The 22,234-nt window shown below is 42.9% G+C and overlaps 1 pseudogene; it reads left to right on the forward strand.

Moving 5' to 3' along the window:
• Positions 1–2,597: 2,597 nt before the first annotated feature.
• Positions 2,598–20,234, forward strand: LOC136653318 (vomeronasal type-2 receptor 26-like; annotated as a pseudogene).
• Positions 20,235–22,234: the final 2,000 nt, after the last annotated feature.

A 22,234-nucleotide genomic window follows, 5' to 3' on the forward strand; every position in this document is an offset into this window, starting at 1 on the left:
TTCACACATTTCAGCACACACCTGGAGTGTCCTGAAACTACCTTGCTGTCCAGCCTCCCTCAGCAATCTTTCTAGACCTCCATTGTGTCTTACTTGTGGTTTTGGGTTGACATATGTTTCAATTACATTGACATTTATACTTGGGGTAATTCAAAGTCTGGACATTTCTGGATGATTGGAAGCTATCACACTTTGTCCTTTCTCTCTGTTGACAGGGTGCCCATAATTATGTCGCTCATCCACTGTCAACCTTATTCTTTCTCCATACTGTATGTCATACTGTATGTCATATGTATGTCATATGTCATATGTCATACTGTATGTCATATGTCATATGTCATATTTGTCAATGGGAACAGACTGACATCTTTCAAAGTGACAAAGCAATTGTGCAAGTTTTCTCCTCACCAAAGAGAGCAGAGGCATCCTATTGCTTCTTATGGAGACAATGGAATAGACAGCTTTACCTGTATTATTCTAGGTTTTCTCTATAAATCCTTCCTCTCTAGTAGTGGGACTCATTCTGTATCCATCCCTATCTAAATGGTGCTGCCTTCTCTGCTTTCCTGGTTTGTTTTTTGGTTTCCTCCATTCCTTCAGGTTCAGAATGGAGCTGTAGTGAGGGAAAGGCAGACATTTAACCCAGTAAGTGGGAGGCTCACACAAAAATCCTTCTCCAATTTTCAGGCTGATGTCAAGTGTCTAATTCCCCAGCTGCTTGCACAGAACAAATTTTGTGAGTTTGCTTGCAATTTAAAGGGGAAAAAACATGACAGGGTGCTGTCAGGTATGAACATACCCTCCAATGTTTTGATTCCCTTTCAGCGGAACACTGAGCATATCCCTACAAACGTACACCTTGTCCATTGATTAGAATTGAGTTTGCAGGTTCTGTGGGAGCCCGAAAATACTTTGATGACATCCGCTTCAAATACTTGATTCTAAAAGGAGAACACCATTCAATTCCAACTATATAAACTGCTGAAGAAAATATTAACAAGTGTTTACAGGAGCACTTCAGCTTTATGATCAAAATGCATTATTGTTCGTTATAGTACCCCTGAGCAACAAGTGTTCAAAGCAGTGTATGGCATAGTTAAACAAATGCAGTGGGCCCAATCTGCTCTTAAGCATGGGCCTTGCATCCTCTGATTTGACCAAAAGCTCCTCCAAGCAGTGGCAGAGCACAGGAGGTGCAGGGGGTAGCAGTTGCAGTGGGCAACAAGCTTTAGGGGGCAACAAGCTGAGCTTGGCACTAGTGGCCAAAATTGTGAAAATCTGATGGAAATATTTCAGATTGTCTCTGAGTCAATGCTAAACAGCACACAAGCCCTTTTAAAAGCATAGAGAGGCTTTTATTTACAGGCTATTTACAGATGAAAACAGATTAAAGATTCAGGTTGGATACAGAAGTTTTACCCCTTTGGCTGGTTCCTTTGTTTCTCAGAGAACCACACCCAAAACTTCTCAGTTATACCTTGCAACAAAGAAAGTACCCATGTGACACCCATGTGACTTCCACTTCCTTATTGGGCATACTATGACACTTTGGTACATTGTTCCAGCCCTAATTAGGAAGTCTCTTTGCTCTGCATCACAAAGACTCCCTGCCCCCAACTCTGATTACACAAGACCCTGGAATTTTCCTTTTGGGTACACTATGATGTGCATGTTCTTTGTGCAGGTCAATTTGACATAATGACTTTTCCTATCCTGCTTTTAACAGAAACACTAGTCATTTTTTTTTCTAATGTTCCTCATCTGAGAGAAGTTAGGTTAACCCTTAAAATATATATCAAATCTTGGAATGTACGAATGTTATATATCACTGGAAAGGTAATTTAATGCAGAATGCAATGAAACAAACCACCTTAAAATATTTGTATTATATGAAAAGTTATGGCCAATTGACCAGAAAATGAAAACACAACTCACTTAAGGAACAAAAAGTGGTTGTCTTTAACTAAAAACTGACCTGTGAGACTGCTATCACTACCCACTTCCAGTTTCATAATTGTGAAACTGGAAGTGGGTCATTATAGCTATTTTTACCACTTCTGAGGCTTAGGGAGCCCTGCAAAGGAGTCTGTGGGGTCCCTGCAACTCATCCCTGCCCAAATGCAGGTGCTGGCTGTATTAAAATTTAAAAGATACCCTTAAAATAAAACATGGCAATCATGTCACCAGCATCTCCCCAATCCTGCAAAGACATGCAGCAGATCTTGAACTTCTGGAGCTTTTGAGAACTGCTGCAGAACAGTATATTTCTAGCCATGGGGCAATGCCTGGTTGAGACCTACCAGCTTCCAGTTGGATCAGAGCAGCTGCAACTATCCTAAAGAGGAGAAGGCCCATCAGGCAGGAAGGAAGGAAGGAAGGAAGGGGAAGAGCACCACCAGGGGAGCTAAGGCCTGCAGCTGCTGTTCTTCACTTGCTCTTTGCTTTCCCTGTTTGGAGGGCAGTGACTGCAGGAGCAGAGGTGGCAATGCCACCCCTCCACAGCTGGCTAGGTTGCGGCATGGCACCTCCATATACAGTGGGGGCAGCAGTGGTGCCTGCATACCTGCTTGATGAGCCTTTACTTCCTTCTTCCCAAGATGGCGGCGGCCGCCCAACTTAGCTGGAAGTCAGTGAGTTAGTATCATCAAAGCACCACCAAGGATAGGGCAGAAGTGCCCCCCATGAACCTGTGCCTCTCCTTCCCTTGAGCATTCTCTTCCCTAGTGGATTTTGGTGAGTGCTGCAACCAAACTCCAACAAATGCAAAGGTCCCACATTGAGGTACATTTACACAATTGCATTTTGGTTGGCACTAAAGTAAAGGTGCTCGTGTAGGACACGCAGCCCTGCACAAGCGCCCTGGATCCTGTGGAGCACAGCTCCACGAATCCACCTCTCTCCCTCCCCCTGACAGGCCTCCTGCCCACCCCTCGGCATGCCTCTCGCACGCCCCCCTCTGTAATCCCCCATCCCCGGAATGCATCCCCATGCCCCGGTCCATGCCCCCACCTCTCGTTCCGCAGCCTGGCAGTCCAGGAGACTGCCAAGCCACAGAACATGGGCCACCGCTTGGCTCTAGTTCAGCACCGGCTGGTACTGGGCTAGCACTGGCAGGAGGCTGGCGGTGAGCCCCGCAAACATGCCTTACAGCAAGTTTGCGACTGTGGTCTGTGGCACAGAGCCGTGCCGCAGACCACAGGACTGGGCTCTAAGTAAGTAAGCTGAGTATCAGTAAGTAGCTGAGTATCATATGAGGGTTGTTTTTTTCTCCCCCCAAGCTGCTTGCAAGGCATTCAAACATCAGGGATGCTTAACCTGAGTTCATGCTCTGCAAGAGCTGTATGTTCAGTATAAAAAGCTTGGTTTTATGTGAGGGCTTTTTTTGAATGAGGCCAATTTCTGCGTATGATTTACTTAAAAAAACGATAGGTCAGCACCATAGACAGTAGTGGAAAAGTCAACCTTTCCAACAATAGGAGTACATTTTCAACCCTTCTGTTTCAGGTATATGGAAACACCTTGAATATTTTCTGAAGGTGTCTCCCTCAACTTGGAGCTCCCCTGAAAGTGTTGCAAAAATGCACTTTGGGCAGTGATGCACAAACACAGCGCTGGTAGAAGATGGGTCTAAGAAAACCATCATGTTAGATTCCTCACATTTTACTTTGCTTGCTGGAGGGTTTGATTTATGCAGACATGTCTCAGAAAGTGGTTGAGCCGTGTAGAATGTTTGTAGTTTTTATGGTGATGGTGATCGTGCCTTTCTCTATGTGTCTAATTGTTCTGTTGTGGTATAAGAAGAAGTTTATCTCTTGCATGTAGGTCTGATGCTCAAGGCACTCACCCAGTGCTGTTTTAATAAACCCCAATACAGTTTTCTATGTCCAGCCTTGTGTGGTGCAATTCATTTCTCCTATAGATAGAAGCTAGTATCTTTAAATACTGGCACACCTGGTCATCATGTGGGTTCAGCAGAATTTCTACAGAAAGACATGCTTTTAATTTGTACATTATTGATGATGCATTCAACTTATTCTGTGGTGTCTCACTTCCTATCTGCAGCATCAGCACTGGAACTAATGAAGATTAGCAGTGCATCAGGGACATGGTAACTTTAAAATCATGGGAGAAGTTCAATCACTTGGCCACTTCTCAATCTCTAGTGGCCTTCTCTTGCTGTGCATCATTCCAATCACACCTGTTTCCTACTGTTTCAGTGATGAGTCAGTAAAGACTTGGGTTTTTGACTTCCAAACATGTTTATTTCAGCAATCCCAGAGAGTAAAGTGTAGGTTTTTCTCCCAACCCTATGATTATACAAAATGACTGTAATTCTGCTCCTTTTTAGAGTTTGTGGAAAAGTCCAGTGGGAAAATCAAATTTATCAAGAGGATAATGGAGAGTATAAATAGCTCTTGTACAATTCAGATTTGGTGCTGAGGACCAGGTGCTAGCAGGATGTCATTGGTTTGATCTCTATTTATAATTTAGGGTTGATGTTCCTGGCTCTGGGGCAGCAAATGGACAAAGTGTGTGGCAATCAAAATCAGGCTGCTGTACTCTTGGAGATACCAAAAAATGTGGGAGCAAAGAAATCTGTGTTCTCAGCTTAGATTTGCTGTTATTATCACAATATTGATGGCTTTTCTACCACTGTTTCATTCAGTATACAGGATGCACAGAGCAAAATGCCACACTGGTAAACCCCTTCCTATCCTTCACAGGTATTTTCAAGCTAGGGACATCATCACTGGTGGAATCACTTCACAGATCTCAATGCCTGGTCATTCTATTGACTTTGATCAACATCCCCGTCAGTCGTGGATGGCTGAATTTCTGTAAGTTCCCCCCCCCTTTTCTCACACCCCAAAGTACAGCAGGGCACAGAAATGTTTGGGGGTCCAATCCTATCCAGATTTCCAGGCCTGATGCAACTGTGCCAATGGGGCTTGTGCTGAGTGCTGTAGGGAGGGGGGCACTCATGGAGGCCTCTTCAAGGTAAGGCAACATTTGTTCCCTGACCTTGGGGTTGTATTGTGGCTGCATCAGTGCTGGAAAGAGAAGAGTTCAGATGAAATAGCAAAAACCCTTGCCATTGCCTTTCATTGCTGTGCTTGAGAAGGGAACTGAACTGCTGGCACTTCACACCTCTGATCTCAAGGAAATACTAGTGCAGCCAGCACTACACTGCTGTAAGAATAGAGGTGGGGAAAAACTTGGGACTGTGTTGGTGCTTGGGGAAATCCTGGACATTTGAGCCCATTCATTCATCTAAGATCTATCTCTAATGTATTTATTTAAATTTTGTATTTAATTTTTTTTTCCGGCCCTCGACACTGTGCCAGATATTTGATGCGGTTCTTTGGCTGAAAAATTTAGAGACCCCTGTTATAAAGCAAAATCACTGTGTTAAAGATTTTGGAACAGTGAAGATGGAGAAGTTCAGTTCCTGTTTTAGATCCTCCTCCTATCAACAAGATATGACATTCAATTTAAGGCCATGCACATTCACCTTAAGGCCATATGATATTAGCCTTGATAGTAAAGACTTATTGCAAAACTCTGCGTCAATGGTTCTCACACATTTAGCACTGGGACCCACTTTTTAGAATGAGAATCTGTCAAGATTCACCGGAAGTGATGTCATGACTTCAATGCAATCATAGACCGTGGTAACATCAAGTCTAATATATTAAAAATAGAATATTGAAATGAATGGGGACCCAGCTGAAATTGGTTCATGACCCACATACAGTGACCCAACCCACAATTTGAGAAACACTGCTCTATGTAACTCCTAATGGCGGTGGTGACTCTAAGTACAGTGGAACCAAAGCAGCTACTGCTACACCCTGTGGCTGTGCAGCAGCCATCAAAGGGCTCCTCAGGGGAAGGGGACTTTCATCCCTTTCTGGCAGGGAAAGCCCAAGCCCCACAATGGGGCTTCTCAAGTCTGTGCCGGCTATTTTTCCAGTGCAGGCTTGAGAGACTCTGTGTCGGACTTTCCAGCCCAACACAGAGTACAGGATCTAGTGGAGCAGGGCTCTCTCTCTCAGTGGGCACTCTCTCCGAAAAATAACGTTGTCGCACTGAATCCTTAAAAGTGGTGTTGGGCTATGGTACACTATTTGCAAGAACCAAGAAAGCTTTGAACTCTCCTTAGGAACAGATCAGAAATGTTTATTTTATTTTTCAACAGCTGTCGTACGGCTCTGTTCCAGTGAATTATGAGAGAACTGAAGCCTTTTCCTTCTATCAGATGGTGCCAAATGAAGCCTACCAGTATACAGGGATTGTTCAGTTGCTTCTGCATTTCCAATGGACCTGGGTAGGCGTCCTTGCTAAGGATGATGACAATGGAGAGAGGTTTGTGCAGACCATACAGGCAGGTTTTCCTGTAAACGGCATTTGCTTTGCCTTCTTAGAAAGACTCAAAGAAGTACATGGCCATAGCCTTTTCAATGACCTGGATTGGTTGGTGGGAATATATCAGATTGTCATGAACAGCAAAGCTAATGCAGTCATCTTCTATGCAGAAACTATGATATTGTTGAGATGGCTGCTACAGCTATCAAATATGGACTGGGAAACAATGAAGCCAAAAGGTAAAGTGTGGCTCATGACAGCCCAGATGGATCTGAGACCACTGGTTTATCAAAGAGATTGGGATATACAAGCCAACCATGGGTCCTGTCTTTTGCAATTCAGTCACGGGAGCTCCCCAGTTTCCAAACATTTCTCCGAATGAGAAAACCTTTCTTGACCAAAGAAGATGGCTTCATTAAGGATATCTGGGAAAAGGCCTTTGATTGTGTATTTCCAAACTCAAATTCATCTATGGACAGTGTGGATGGGAATATTTGCACTGGAGAAGAGAAGCTGGAGAACCTCCCTGGGGCTCTTTTTGAAATGAGCATGACTGGCCACAGCTACAGCATCTACAACGCTGCTCATGCTTTAGCACATGCTTTACATGCCATGCAGTCATGCAGACCCAGACACTGGATAATGAGGAATGACAGGAAATTGAGTCTTTGGGATCAACAGCCATGGCAGGTAGTGACCTGAGCATGCAAATTTGAAAGAGTGCCATATATCTAAAGGAGCAGAAACACGTCAAGATGCTTTTGTACCAAATGTGCATGAACTCAGCTTCCTTTCCCTCCCCATGTTTAAAAATTGTCATTTTCGTCTTTCAGTCACTAAAAAGGGTAAAGAGCTCAGCTTCGTACCTAGTAGAATTGTTGCTACTGGAACCGAAAATTTCCCTTCTGGACATGAGACATTTTCAAATATTACCAACAGGGTTTTCTTTTCCACTTTCTCCTTCTAAAACCAAGATTTCAGCTGGGATGGGGCTAGACAGGCCAGTGGTCTCAGCGCATGTCACAGGTTTTCCATGTACATCTTTTTTGAAACCTTTGGTGTTTCCATTTGTATTCTAGCTCCACCACTTTCTGGGAAGAGTTGCATTTAATAACAGTGCTGGAGATGAAGTTTCTTTTGATCAGAACAGAGAACTGGCAGCTGGATTTGATATTATCAACTGGGTCACTTTCCCAAACCAGTCCTTTACAAGGGCCAAAGTTGAAAGACTCGACCCCAAGAGATCTGTCGACAACATGGTTACTGTTTATGATGATGCAATTGATAGAGAGATTTCTGGGACTTGGTCTCTGAGTCAAATTGCTAAGCAGACATAGACTTCTTTATAAGCATATAGAAAATTTATTTACATGCTATTTACAGATTAAGAATAGATTTGGTTGGATACAGGTTTTAAGTTACCCCATGGTGGATCTTTGATTTCTTTCCCGAACCACACCTAAAACTCCAGTACTTGTACTCTATGGACAACAAGTGACCCATGTGATATACATGTCACTTCCCTCTCCTTATTTGGCATACTGGTGCATGGTTCCAGCCCTCACTGGGAGCCATGTATGGAAGTTCTGGCCTGCAACTTTGATTTCACAACACCCTGGAATGTTCCTTTTGGGAAAGCTATGACACACATGTTTTTCTCTGCAGGTCATCTTGACATTTTCTACCTTGTTTTTAACAGAAAACACGAGTCATGTTTTTTCCTAATGTTCCTCCTCTGAGAGAAGTTAGGTTAACCCCTAAAATTTCTAACAATCCTTCGTTTTTTTTCTTGACCAAAATAAACATCTCGGTGTTTATCTTGGTCACACTTTTATACTACTGATTTAGGGACATACGTGTTTGGTTGAACTCCTTTGCTAGGCCTTTGTATGCAGCTGTGTGTATATTTAACTAAAACAATGAGTTTTAACTACACTTTCCTAAGTACACCTTAACTCCTTGGCATTGAAGCCTTACTAACTCTAGTGTCTTGCATTGCCTTGGAAAGGTACATTCTTGATACTTGGGAAACTAACTATGAAAGAGAACCTGTCATGATGACAGAAACTATAGCAAGAAAGAGAGTTGCTATATCAGTGGTGTAGCTTAAAGAATACAACGCAACTTTTAGGAAGTCTTTTGTAACATGCAAAGCTGCTATTGATAGCAGTAACTGAGATATGTGTTTAAACACATGTTTTCTTGCATAAAGTGCAATATCCTTAGTGAATCAATATGTAATTTTAATATTTGAGTTCGTAGTACTTCTACATTTGTTAGACTATGCAGATTTTGCTCATGCAACGAGCATCCGTGTCACCTAATGCTGCGCATCCATGGCTGCTTACTTTAAAGGCCTTGTTATCTAAGCCAACCTAAGTCTCTTCAGTTATAAGTTGTCTTTAGATCAGTGCCTTAGTTAGAAGCTAGCTCATTTTATGGCCGACACAATGCTCAAATGCACACTATACAACTCTTTAAAAGAGTAATATTCTGTAAAAGAAGTACTTTAGACTTTGCAAATCCATTCTTTTAACTTTAATAATACTAAGGACAGACCACTTTATTTGTGAATAGTGTACCTAAAAGCTATATGTACTAAAGTGTACCAAAGCTATATGAAAATGCATTCTTATGTAGAGATACTTTGTGTTTACTAACCTTAGAAAAAAACCTTATAGGACTTTATGAAAAGAAACTTATACCTTTGTATAGCTTAACCTTTTAAAACCTAGGTTATACTAGTTATGTCTTACTACAGCTAGACCTTAATTACTTTACTCACACTCAACCAATAAGGAATGTCCTGCAAAACACTTCTCTCTGGGAAATAGGGAAACACGTCTTAAGAGCTTCTTCTTTACCTACATTTACCCACACTTGCAGTGTCTTTGGATTTTACCACCTCTTTCAACTTAGGTGTGATAGGTGTGCAAGAGGTTAACCACGTTTATGTCTTCTTCGCTTATTTCCTCTCATTGCTCTTTTGAGCGATTAGAATTAAACAATAACAGTTTGGTTACACTTCAGGCATTCTACATACAGCTTAATTCTTACACATTCATCTATCAATAAGAAAACAACAACATTGTAAAACATAATACAAATTAACATAATGAACAATTATGAAATATGAAATGTGAAAAATGTTGGAACAGTAAAAAACATTTCAAAACATCACATCACAACAGACTACAAACACAGTTGTAATCATTAAAGAAAGAGTCCATTAAGAAATCATTTGGAAAAGTTCATGTTTTGAAATAGTTCGTTAGAAAAGTTCAAAGTGATGCTCCATAGGACATCTGTCTTAGTAATCCTTTCCTTCAAACAAAGTCACAAAGTCACAAAGTCCATGTTATTTTTACTGTTTGCAGGTAGTAGTTTATTCTAAATTGATAGCTCTCAAGCTTCATGATTATTTCTTCAAACATAAGCACTTGGTTTACCTGAAAAAGAATCAGCTCTAACAAGATATTAAAAACTGAAAACATTTCACTCTTTTCCATATGGCTGGCTTTGCAGGCTTTAGTTTAAACTTTGAAATAAAAGGAACTTATTTTTTTTCTTTTCTCTGAGCGATCTTGGCTAGCTTCTCAGAAACTTTTGGCTTATTTCCTAGAACTTCAGCACAGAACTTAGATCATAAAACTTGGAACGTTGAGGTTCTTTTTTTTTTTCCCCTATTATTTTAAGGATTATTCACTCAAATCACTTTGCTCCTGCATTTGCAAATTTTCTTTAACCTTCTTTTACATATACTTGATAAGCATGTTATTATACATGGTAGATAATAAAAGAAAATATTAACGAAAACACACATATGTTAAATGGCAAAACACAGCAAAATTAATTACTTCATGTAATACTTAATCAACTTTATACTGCCAGCAGAAGCGTTCTTCTGATGGCAGCATTATGAACAACATAACAGCACAGTGGCACACTAATAGAATAGGCCACCCCGGTACCAGAAGAGAACTGGAAGGGGTTACAATTTGAACTTTAAGATGACAATAAAGTAGCATAGCAAGGAAATTTTTTCTTTAAGAGATTATCACCTTTCCAATTATTATTTTAATTCACAATTTGAATGTGCTTCAAAAAATTTCATGTAGTTAGCTTACACAGACACGGTTAACACATATTTACACTGTTGTGTACTTTTAACACAAAGGTAACTTTTGATAGAAATTGCAAAAGGGATTTAAAACTTTAGGAATAGACCTTAATACATGGGAAACCCTGGCCTCCAAGTGGCCCGCTTGGAGACAGGCCACCCAGCATGGTCTTTCCCAGTTTGAAGAGACACTTTGCCAACAGACTGAGGCAAAAAGACAAAGAAGGAAGACTTATAGTCAGGGAGACAGACCAAGGACAGACTACACTTGCTCCTAGTGTGAAAGGGACAGCCACTTTCGAATTGGCTTCTTGGTCACACTAGACACTGTTCTAGAACCACCCTTCAGAATGAGATATCATAGTCTTTCAAGACTGAAGGTTGCCATAGTAGTAACTAAACATACAAACTATTTGAGCCTTGCATTTTCGCAACATTAGCTTTACACATTCAAATGCACACAGATTAATTCACTCTTTCTCAAAATCAGCACCTGAGCAACTGGCAAAGACTAGATGTGGGGCTGATTTGACAAGGATGCACACAACAGAGACACAGCCTAGAAATCAAGGGATAAAAACTTCAAGGGATAAGAAAGGAAATAGGACTGTCTTTGGGGACTGGGTACAGAACTCAGGTTCGGAATGCAGCTAGAAAAGAAGCTGCCATGGAATTAGACACACGCTCTGAAAGGATCGATTCAGGGTTCTTGGAGCACAAAGGCGTTTCAGAGGTCTCCTCGCTGCCACTTCCTCCTTATGCTAAGAAAGGGCTTTGGAGCTACAAGGGTTTCTGGACAGCTGGGCATGTGCGATGATGGTCCCAGTCAAAATTTACTGGTGGGACTCCTCCCCCTTCTTTTGGTGGGGGTCACCTTTGGAGCTATCCTGCTTTTTGCAGGGATCCTGTTGGGATTTTGATTCTTACGTCATTCCGAGTTTCTGCACACTCAGGCATATTACTGTACAGCCCACTTGCACAATGTTACATTAATCGCACTCTAGCTGGGCTACTGCCTCATCTTTACAGCAAGGCCCTCTACAAGAACTTGCCAGCAATCCACTACCACAGCTCTGGCTGCTGCTGCACCCATAACAGCGACGCTGTAGAAAAATCTGGGTCTGAGGACCGGGGTATGAGGGGACAGTTCTGGCACAGAAATAACAGGGCAGAGGTTGGGACTGAGAAACATCAGCTGAGCTAGCCAAGCCAACCAACTTTAGGGGACTAGCATTTTTCTCCCGTCAAAATGTAGATACTTTACTGCAGAGAGGTGTGCAATTGCACATCGGGCTCTCCCAGAATACAGACTCACTGGCATGCACTGCAGCTCTAAATCCTATCAAAGGTACAAAGATGTATCTAGCATAGGAAGAAAGGAAACTAGCACCATCACCCACCCAGCAACATAGCTAAGTAACACTGACACTTCCTACCCAAGATCACGGTTGTAGGAAAGCCAGAAGAGATACAGCCACTTGCAAAGCAGGCAGGGGCTACAACAGTCTGCGTTCTAGGGTGAAAACAAGACAGATCTTACTGCAGCACTGCAAACAACTATGAGATTCATTCAGGTTCAGTCAGCAGAGGAGGGTGTCATGAATATGTACGGTTTAGGCTTAGCAGCATTGCAAAGCTTGACCCAAAGTAACTTAACAACACAGAAGGGCTTGCATTCCTAGCTGCAAGGAACCTACAACCCACAGAAGGTGACAAGGAGGCACTTCCGTAGACTGCCAGGAACCTACCAGAGTGGAATGCAACTGTAGACCTCCAATGGGAAGGGGAAACCAAGGGGATAGCTTTGCAAATTGCTTTTAGCCTCACTGAGGGAAGACTCTGTCCTCAAAGGTTTCAGACACTCCCATCATTTGCTGCTCTTACAACTTCTTGCAACTCAGGTACTCAACAAGTAAAAATCCTTTTGCCATGTTGGTTCATTGTTTATTGGAAACAAAAGTTCAGAATCTTGCCTTGCCGTTCAGCAAGCTACCAAAATCCTCTTTGGACTAGTACCTTGAGGTGCAGCCTTTAAAACAATCATTTCACGCATTATTTTACTTGCAAGTAAAATCCTTTCAATTTTTTTTTTTTTTTTTTACACATGACTGCGCAGAAAGGAAAAATTCTTACTTGAACCGAGCAGTTCACAGTTAAAAATAGCTGCAACAGGGAGCTTACGCAATCAGGCTGGGAAATTGCCAAACAACTGGTGAACTCCCAGACAGACATTTTAGCAATTTCAGCTTAACTTTTGCTAAGAGCACAAGCAGGAAAACTTTTTCTTTCAACATTTAAACTGAAAAAACTCAGGACTTTCTAAAGTAAAAAAAAAACATGTATAACTAGGGAAACTTAGATTTCCCTCGCCTGGCCAGGCTGAAACTAGAGTGACTTCACTCCACTGTAAAAAAAATCACTGCCGTTAGCTGACTTCACTAGTCAACTAGAAGCACTAATTGCAACTAGAGGAATTAGAGAAGTTTACATACCTTATTTAGACAATAGGAGATAAGACACATGTGATAGACAACATGAAACACAGAAACATGAAATAAACAGGCAGCATAAAGCTAGAATCATACTGAGTTCATTACTTAAGTTCACAGTCACTTTGGAAGTGACGCTTACTAACGTTTGCATAACAATTAGCAATTCCTGTGAGGGAAGAACTTTGACAAAGAGCACTTCATAATACTATAGCATGTATTATTTTTACTTTATCACTCTCATTCTCACACTTCACACATGTCCATGGACTTCAAACAATCCAAACACATTACTCACTCTATACACATCTGCACTTATAAATAGCATATTCCACATTACACATGCTTATAATTTACAGCTCTAATGTACATTCAAAAGAATTAAACATTTCATACTTACTTCAGACTTCCCTCCATTCCGAGGTTTCCAACACTGAAAGCACTTACAATACAATCTTACCTCTCTTCTCTTCATGCCACGACAGCCTTACTACTTCAGGTACTAACTTCTGTTAGATTTCATTGTTGAATCAACAATGGGCACAGTGTCCTTTTAATTTTTTTCTTAACTTTCCTCGTATTCGCTCCTCCTAAATTCTTACTTTGGCCCATATTCTTTTTAAACCAGCACATAAAAGCACACAGCTCTGTTAAAACTATTAACTCACTTTAGCTTAAAACAACACAGCCTTAGACAGGAAGCAGATTCACTGACTATTTTTAGGAGAACTGCCAAGTTGCTATGCTGCTAACGCGAATTTTTTAACTACGGAAACTGCTTGAGTCACTCTAATATTTACAAATTTAAACTCTTTCTCTGTCTCTAAAAGGACAGTGAGCACTAATTAAAGATTGCTTACTAACTTTCCCACAGGTATGTCTACCACACACAAGGGTCCAGACAATGTTTGTTTGTTTGTTTTTTACCTGTTTCACCGCAGTTCTGGCCACCCAGAACTGGAACCTGTCTTACCCAGACAGTCACCGGGGATACTTGTCACTTGTCACTTGTCCCCAAGGGCCCTTATTTACCCAACAAGGTTTACTTAAGATACCAAGGACAAGGTACCCAGGACAAGGACACCTGCTCCTATTGTACTCTTTCTTCCTTGTGGTAGGTACCTTGTACATTACTGTACTTCTGTACCCTGTACTTACTTTGAGGTCCACACCCTCATGCAGCAACTCCACTGCAGCAACTGCACTGCAGCTCCACTGGTCGACCAGACAGACAGACACTTAGACAACACTTTCACATACTTGCCTGCTTGCACCACTCACACCAGTAGACATCATGTGCAATCAGGGGAGAAATCATCATATACAGGGAGAACCTGTATCCCATGTCTTTTCCAATTTAAGTTGCTTGTTTTTTCTTAACTGCTTAGCAGAGAACAACCAGAGTCCCATTTGGGTCAGCCAACTGATAGAGAGATTTCTGGGACTTGGTCTCTGAGTCAAATTGCTAAGCAGACATAGACTTCTTTATAAGCATATAGAAAATTTATTTACATGCTATTTACAGATTAAGAATAGATTTGGTTGGATACAGGTTTTAAGTTACCCCATGGTGGATCTTTGATTTCTTTCCCGAACCACACCTAAAACTCCAGTACTTGTACTCTATGGACAACAAGTGACCCATGTGATATACATGTCACTTCCCTCTCCTTATTTGGCATACTGGTGCATGGTTCCAGCCCTCACTGGGAGCCATGTATGGAAGTTCTGGCCTGCAACTTTGATTTCACAACACCCTGGAATGTTCCTTTTGGGAAAGCTATGACACACATGTTTTTCTCTGCAAGTCATCTTGACATTTTCTACCTTGTTTTTAACAGAAAACACGAGTCATGTTTTTTCCTAATGTTCCTCCTCTGAGAGAAGTTAGGTTAACCCCTAAAATTTCTAACACAATCACATGGCACAGCTATTTTAACCAGGTAGGTTCTCACATTAGGGTATTATTTGAGGAACTGTCCAGTTCTTAAAGAATACCTGATATGTAGAGGCATTTTGCTTGAATAGTGTTGAGCCCATTTAGGGTGTTGATGTCCTCAAGCTTGGTATGCATTTATATATAAAATGTGCAACTATAATATAACCTTCAGTGTTTGCAAGCATTTTGGAAAGCAAGGTGAGAATCCAAAATTGAAAACTACATGAAGAAATGTCATTAACATGGGTGCATCCCCCCCCCCCCCCAAATTGATGCACCAGTGGGGAAAGATGGGAAGCAGCCCAAGCATGGCAGGGAGCTCAGATCTGTCCATTGGGAAGGTGTGAAATGGAGCCCAGGTCCACCTAGCAGGTAGGTCTGGGTTCTAAGTCCACGTGGGAGTCCAGGTCTACCAGCCCTTGCCACAGTGGCCAGTTGGCAGCCCAGGTCTACGCTCTTGAAAGAAGTGGCTCCAGACGGCAGTCAGAATGGGAGCCAAAGTCTACCTGGCAGGTAACTCTGAACTCCAAGTTCAGGTGGGAGCTCAGGTTTACCTGCCCAGTAAGCCTCAGGCACAGAGGCCAAAGTTCAACTGGGAGTCCAGGTCTAACCTGCTTGATTGACCTGGGCTGTGCAGTTAAGGTCGTGTTCCTGTACTTCCCAACACAAACACTGGATCCACCCCAAGAGAGGAAGAGGAAATATGGGTGAAAGGAGAGTGTTGAGTGAGAACATTGGGGAGTGCGCAGAGCAGAAGCGGAATCATCATTGTGGAGGGGTTCAGTGTTTGGCATACCACCTGAGAAGTCAGGAAGTCTTTGATGGGCCCTGTCCTAACATCCCATTTGCAGTACTGTAGATCCACTACTGTAGATACAAGCACTCAAACTACTATTAATATTTGATCTTTTTCCCATTTATGGAACAGACATTGCCTTCTTCTGTGTGTACTACCAGCTGTCCTGCTGGTTATAGGAGGAGAAAACAGGAGGGGAAGCCGTTTTGCTGTTATGATTGCATCCCATGCCCAGAAGGGGAATTTTCAAGTCAGAGAGGTAAGCCATGTATTTTACAACATAATGTTTTCCTGTCTTGTGGAGTCTATATTACATACCATGTACATTTCTGTGATTTGCAAAAGAGAGAGATTTAACATACACGCACACATACACAGAGGTAACAGAGCATAAACTGTATCACTTTACTTTTTCTCACTAATATAAATGACATTGATGCATTTGTACGTATAGGCAATTTTCACAATGGAGAGAGGTGAAAAGCGGTGTGTTCCAAGGATCTGTCTTGGGACCAGTGTTTTTAAATTTTTTTTCATAAATGACGTGGAGTCAGGGATAAGCAGTGACGTGGCCAAGTTTGTGGGTGGCACAAAACTCTTCTGGGTGATGAAGACTAGAAGGGATTATGAAGAGCTACGGAAGGATCTCTCCTAACTGGGAGAATGGGCAGCAAAATGGCAGGTGTTGTTGTTGTTCAGTCGTTAAGTCATATCCAACTCTTCAAAACCCCATGGACCACAGCAAGCAAGGCCCCCCTGTCTACCACTAACTTCTGGGGTTTGTCCAAATTCATGTTCATTGCCTCTGTGACACTATCTAACCATCTCATCCTCTGCCGTCCCCTTCTCCTTTTGCTTTCAATTTTTCCCAGCATCGGGGTCTTTTCTAAAGAGTCCTCCCTTCTCATGAGATGACCAAAGTATCGAAGCTTCAGCTTCAGCATCTGTCCTTCCAATGAAAAGTCAGAGTTGATTTCCTGTAGGACTGACTGATTTGATCTCCTTGCAGTCCAGGGGACTCTCAAAAGTCTTCTCCAACACTGTAGTTCGAAAGCGTCTGTCTTTGGCACTCATCCCTCCTTATTGTCCAGCTCTCACAGCCATACATTACAACTGGAAACACCATAGCTTTTACTATATAAAGCTTTGTCGACAAGGTGATGTCTCGGCTTTACATTAAGTTTTCTAGGCTTACCATAGCTTTCCTCCAAGAAGCAACATCTTTTAATTTCATGGCTGCAGTCTGCATCTGCAGTGATTCTGGAACCCAAGAAGTTAAACTCTGTCACGGCTTCCATTTCTTCCACTTCTATTTGCCATGGTTTGATTGGACCAGATACCATGATCTTAGTTTTTTTTGTCTGAACTTTTAAATCACATTTTGCACTTTCCTCCTTCACCCTCATCAAGTGGTTCTTTAGATCCTCCTCACTTTCTGCCATTAGAGTGGTATCATCTGCATATCTGAAGTTATTGATATTTCTCCCGGCAATCTTAACTGGAATACTACATGCAGTACTGGTCACCACATCTCAAAAATGATATAGTGGAACTGGAAAATGTGCAGAACAGAATGACCAAAATGGTACTTTGCTGGGGCACCCACCTTATGTGGAAAGGCTAAAGCATTCTGGGCTCTTTAGTTTAAGGAGACTGAGGAAAGACATGACTGAGATGTATAAAATTATGCATTCCCTTATTCCCTTCCCCCGAGTAAGGTAAGCAGACCCGAAATGGGGCTACTCTCTTTGGCACCAACCAAAAGGTTGGTGCTAAATTAAAGGCACTCGTGTAGGGTGCACAGCCCTGCACAAGCACCATGGATCCTGTGGAGCACAGCTCCATGGATCTGCCTCTCTCCCTCCCCACGACATGCCTACCGCTCGCCCCCTGGCATGCCTCCCGCCCACCCCCGCTGGCCTCCCCCCTACCCAGAACGCCTCCCCCACGCCCCCTGCTATGCCCCCGTCTTCCGTTCAGCAGCCTGGCGGTCCAGGAGACCACCTAGCCGCAGACCTTGGGCCACCGCTCTGTGCTAGCTGGGGCTGGGCCAGCACTGGTGGGAGCCCGGCAGTGAGCCCTGCAAACGTGCCTTATGGCATGTTTGTGCCTGCGGTCCGCGGCAAGGAGCCATGCCGCGGACCACAGGGTTGGGATCTTAACTAGCTCTTTGTAACCTGTATTTTAGACATTCATTGTCATCCTTCAGTCTCGGAAGAATATGGTATTGCACTCTGAAAAGTGGTTCTGGGTCAGCTTATGGTGTGGCTGAAATGGTAAATTGGGGAGTCACAATCCCTTCCACACTGGGAGCAAATGTAGTCTGTCCCTGGTGTGTCTCCCTGGCTACAGACCTTCCTTCTTTGCCTCCTTGCCCAAGTCTGTTGGGCAAGTGTCTTTACAGCCTGCCTCCAAGTGGGTCGCTCAGAGGCCAGGGTTTCCCACCTGTTGTGGTCCATTCCTAAGGCCTTCAGATCCCTCTTGCAGATATCCTTGTATCACAGCTGTGGTCTACCTGTAGAGCACTTTCCCTGCACAAGTTCTCCATAGAGGAGATCCTTTGGGATTGTCCATTCTCACAACATGACCAAGCCAACGCAGGCATCTCTGTTACAGCAGTGCATACATGCTAGGGATTCCAGCTCATTCCAGGACTCAGTTGTTGGGAACTATGTCCTGCCAGGTGATGCCGAGGATCCATCGGAGGCAGCGCATGTGGAAAGCATTCCGTTTCCTCTCCCATTGTGAGCAAGGAGTCCATGACTCGCTGCAGTACAGAAGTGTACTCAGGACGCAAGCTCTGTAGACCTGGATCTTGGTATGTTCCATCAGCTTCTTGTTGGACCAGACTCTTTTGTGAGTCTGGAAAAAGAGGTAGCTGCTTTACCGATGCGTTTGTTTAGCTCGGTATCGAGAGAAAGAGTGTTGGAGATCATTGAGCCAAGGTACACAAAGTCATGGACAACCTCCAGTTCATGCGCAGAGATTGTAATGCAGGGAGGTGAGACCACATCCTGAACCATGACCTGTGTTTTCTTCAGGCTGATTGTCAGTCCAGAGACTTGGCAGGCCTTGCTAAAACGATTCATGAGCTGCTGGAGATCTTTGGCAGAGTGGGCGGTGACAGCTGCATTGTTGGCAAAGAGAAAGTCACACACATTTCAACTGGACTTTGGACTTTGCTCTCAGTCTGGAGAGGTTGAAGAGCATGTGTTCCTGGATTGGTTGCCTTTGGCTCCCCTCTGTTTTGGAGGCAGTCGTGGATTCCCTTTTGTGTGTGTTTTTGCCTGCTTAGCTTTCCAGGACAAATGCCCCATGTATTTTAGACACACACACTTTAATGTACATAATAAACATATTCATATGTGTTTATTTACCTGGATATGTTTAGCAGGTTCTCAGAAAGGCTACTGACACAGAGGAGTTTGGTTCCCACCTCCTCTTGGTTGTTTTCAGTGCTCACCTCCAAGGTTTTGCATTGGCAATTTGAATCTGAATAGGCAATTAGCACTTGCACACTAAAAAAAAAAAAGACTCCATTCTGCTTCTTGTCAGTACTCTGGTTCATAACCTGTCAAGAATGCAGGGAATGCCTATAACCCCTATATATAGTTGAATACAACATTTTTGGTGCAGAGAGCAAAGTTATATGTTAACAAAAACAAAGGCTCTCACTTTTCATTTTTCAGACGTGAATGACTGCTCCAAGTGCCCAGAACATCAATATCCAAACAGGGCCAAAGATTTCTGCATTCCAAAGATTATAGCATTCTTATCTTATGAAGAATCTTTGGGGACCAGCTTAGTCAGTCTAGCACTTTCTTTTGCTTTGATCACAACTCTCGTACTTGGAATATTTGTAAAGCACCATGACACTCCCATCATCAAAGCCAACAACCGGGACCTCACCTACACCCTCCTCATCTCCCTCCTGCTCTGCTTCCTTTGTTCACTGCTGTTCATTGGACAACCTGGGAAGGTGATGTGTCTCCTCCGACAAACTGCTTTCGGCATCATTTTCTCAGTGGCTGTTTCTTGTGTTCTAGCAAAAACCATTACTGTAGTTTTGGCCTTCATGGCCACCAAACCAGGGAGCAGAATGAGAAAATGGGTGGGGAAAAGACTGGCCAGCTCCATTGTGCTTTGCAGTTCCCTGGTTCAAGCTGCCATTTGTGTGGTTTGGCTGACAAACTCTCCCCCATTCCCAGATGCTGACATGAACTCAGTACCTGAAGAAATGGTCCTTGAATTCAATGAGGGCTCTGTGACGATGTTTTACTGTGTCTTGGGCTACATGGGCTTCCTGGCCATTGTCAGCTTTGCTGTGGCTTTCCTGGCCAGGAAGCTGCCGGACACCTTCAACGAAGCCAAGTTCATCACTTTCAGCATGTTGGTCTTTTGCAGTGTTTGGCTATTGTTCATTCCCACGTACCTGAGCTCTAGGGGAAAATCCATGGTAGCTGTGGAGGTCTTCTCTATCTTAGTGTCCAGTGCTGGGTTGCTGGGCTGTATCTTTTTCCCTAAATGTTACATTATTTTACTGAGGCCAGAGCTGAATGTCAGGGAACAACTCACTACAGGGAAAGTAGTGAGAAGGTTTAAGTGATTCACACATTTCAGCACACACCTGGAATGTCCTGAAACTACCTTGCTGTCCAACCTTCCTCAGCAATCTTTCTAGACCTCCATTGTGTCTTACGTTTGGTTTTGGGCTGACATATGTTTCAATTACATTGACATTTATACTTGGGGTAATTCAAAGTCTGGACATTTCTGGATGATTGGAAGTTATCACACTTTGTCCATTCTCTCTGTTGACCGGGTGCCTATAATTATGTCACTCATCCACTGTCAACCTTATTCTTTCTCCATACTGTAGTATGTCATATTTGTCAATGGGAACAGACTGACATCTTTTAAAGTAACAAAGCAATTGTGCAAGTCTTCTCCTCACCAAAGAGAGCAGAGGCATCGTATTGCTTCTTATGGAGACAATGGAATAGACAGCTTTACCTGTATTATTCTAGGTTTTTTCTATAAATCCTTCCTCTCTAGTACTGGGACTCATTCTGTATCCATCCCTATCTAAATGGTGCTGCCTTCTCTGCTTTCCTGGCTTGTTTTTTGGTTTCCTTCAGGCCAAAGAGGAGGTTCAGAATGGAGCTGTAGTGATGAAAAGGGAGTCATTTAACCCAATAAGTGGGAGGCTCACACAAAAATCTCTCTCCAATTTTCAGGCTGATGTCAAGTGTCTAATTTCCCAGCTGCTTGCACAGAACAAATTTTGTGAGTTTGCTTACAATTTAAAGCGGAAAAAACATGACAGGGTGCTGTCAGGTATGAACATACCCTCCAATGTTTTGATTCCCTTTCAGCGGAACACTGAGCATATCCCTACACACTTACACCTTGTCCATTGATTAGAATTGAGTTTGTGGGTTCTGTGGGAGCCGGAAATACTTAGGCAACATCCGCTTCAAATACTTGACATCCGCTTCAAATACAAATAAAAGGAGAACACCATTCAATTCCAACCATATAAAGTGCTGAAGAAAATAATAACATGTGTTTACAGGAACACTACATCTTTATGATCGAAATGCATTATTGTTTATTATAGTACCCTGCACAACAAGTGTTCACAGCAGTGTATGACATAGTTAAACAAATGCAGTGGGCACAATCTGCTCTTAAGCATGGGCTTTGCATCTGCTGATTTGACGAAATGCTTCTCCAAGCAGTGGCAGAGCACAGGAGGTGCAGGTGGTAGCAGTTGCAGTGGGCAACAAGCTTTAGAGGGCAACAAGCTGAGCATGGCACTAGTGGCCAAAATTGTGAAAATCTTGGAATGTATGAATGTTATATATCACTGTATAGGAAATTTAATGCAGAATGCAATGAAACAAATCACCTTAAAATATTTGTATTCTATGAAAAGTTAAGGCCAATTGACCAGAAAATGAAAACACAGCTCGCTTAAGGAACAAAAAGTGGATGTCTTTAACTAAAAACCGACCTGTGAGACTGCTATCACTACCCACTTCCAGTTTCATAATTGTGAAACTGGAAGTGGGTCATTATAGCTATTTTTACCACTTCTGCAGCTGCTGTTCTCCACTTGCTCTTTGCTTTCCCTTTTTGGAGGGCAGTGACTGCAGGAGCAGAGGTGGCAATGCCACCCTCCACAGCTGGCTAGGTTGCGGCATGGCACCTCCATATACAGTGGGGGCGGCAGCAGTGCCTGCATACCTGCTTGATGGGCCTTTACTTCCTTCTTCCCAGGATGGTGGCAGCTGCCCAACTCAGCTGGAAGTCAGTGAGTTAGTATCATCAAAGCACCACCAAGGATAGGGCAGAAGTGCCCCCCTGAACCTGTCCCTCCCCTTCCCTTGAGCATTCACTGCCCTAGTGGATTTTGGTGAGTGCTGCAACCAAACCCCCACAGATGCTAAGGTCCCACATTGAGGTACATTTACACAATTGCATTTTGCTTGGCGCTATAGTAAAGGCGCTCTTGAAGGGCA

This window comes from Tiliqua scincoides, chromosome 5, assembly GCF_035046505.1.
Source record: "Tiliqua scincoides isolate rTilSci1 chromosome 5, rTilSci1.hap2, whole genome shotgun sequence".
NCBI lineage: Eukaryota > Metazoa > Chordata > Lepidosauria > Squamata > Scincidae > Tiliqua > Tiliqua scincoides.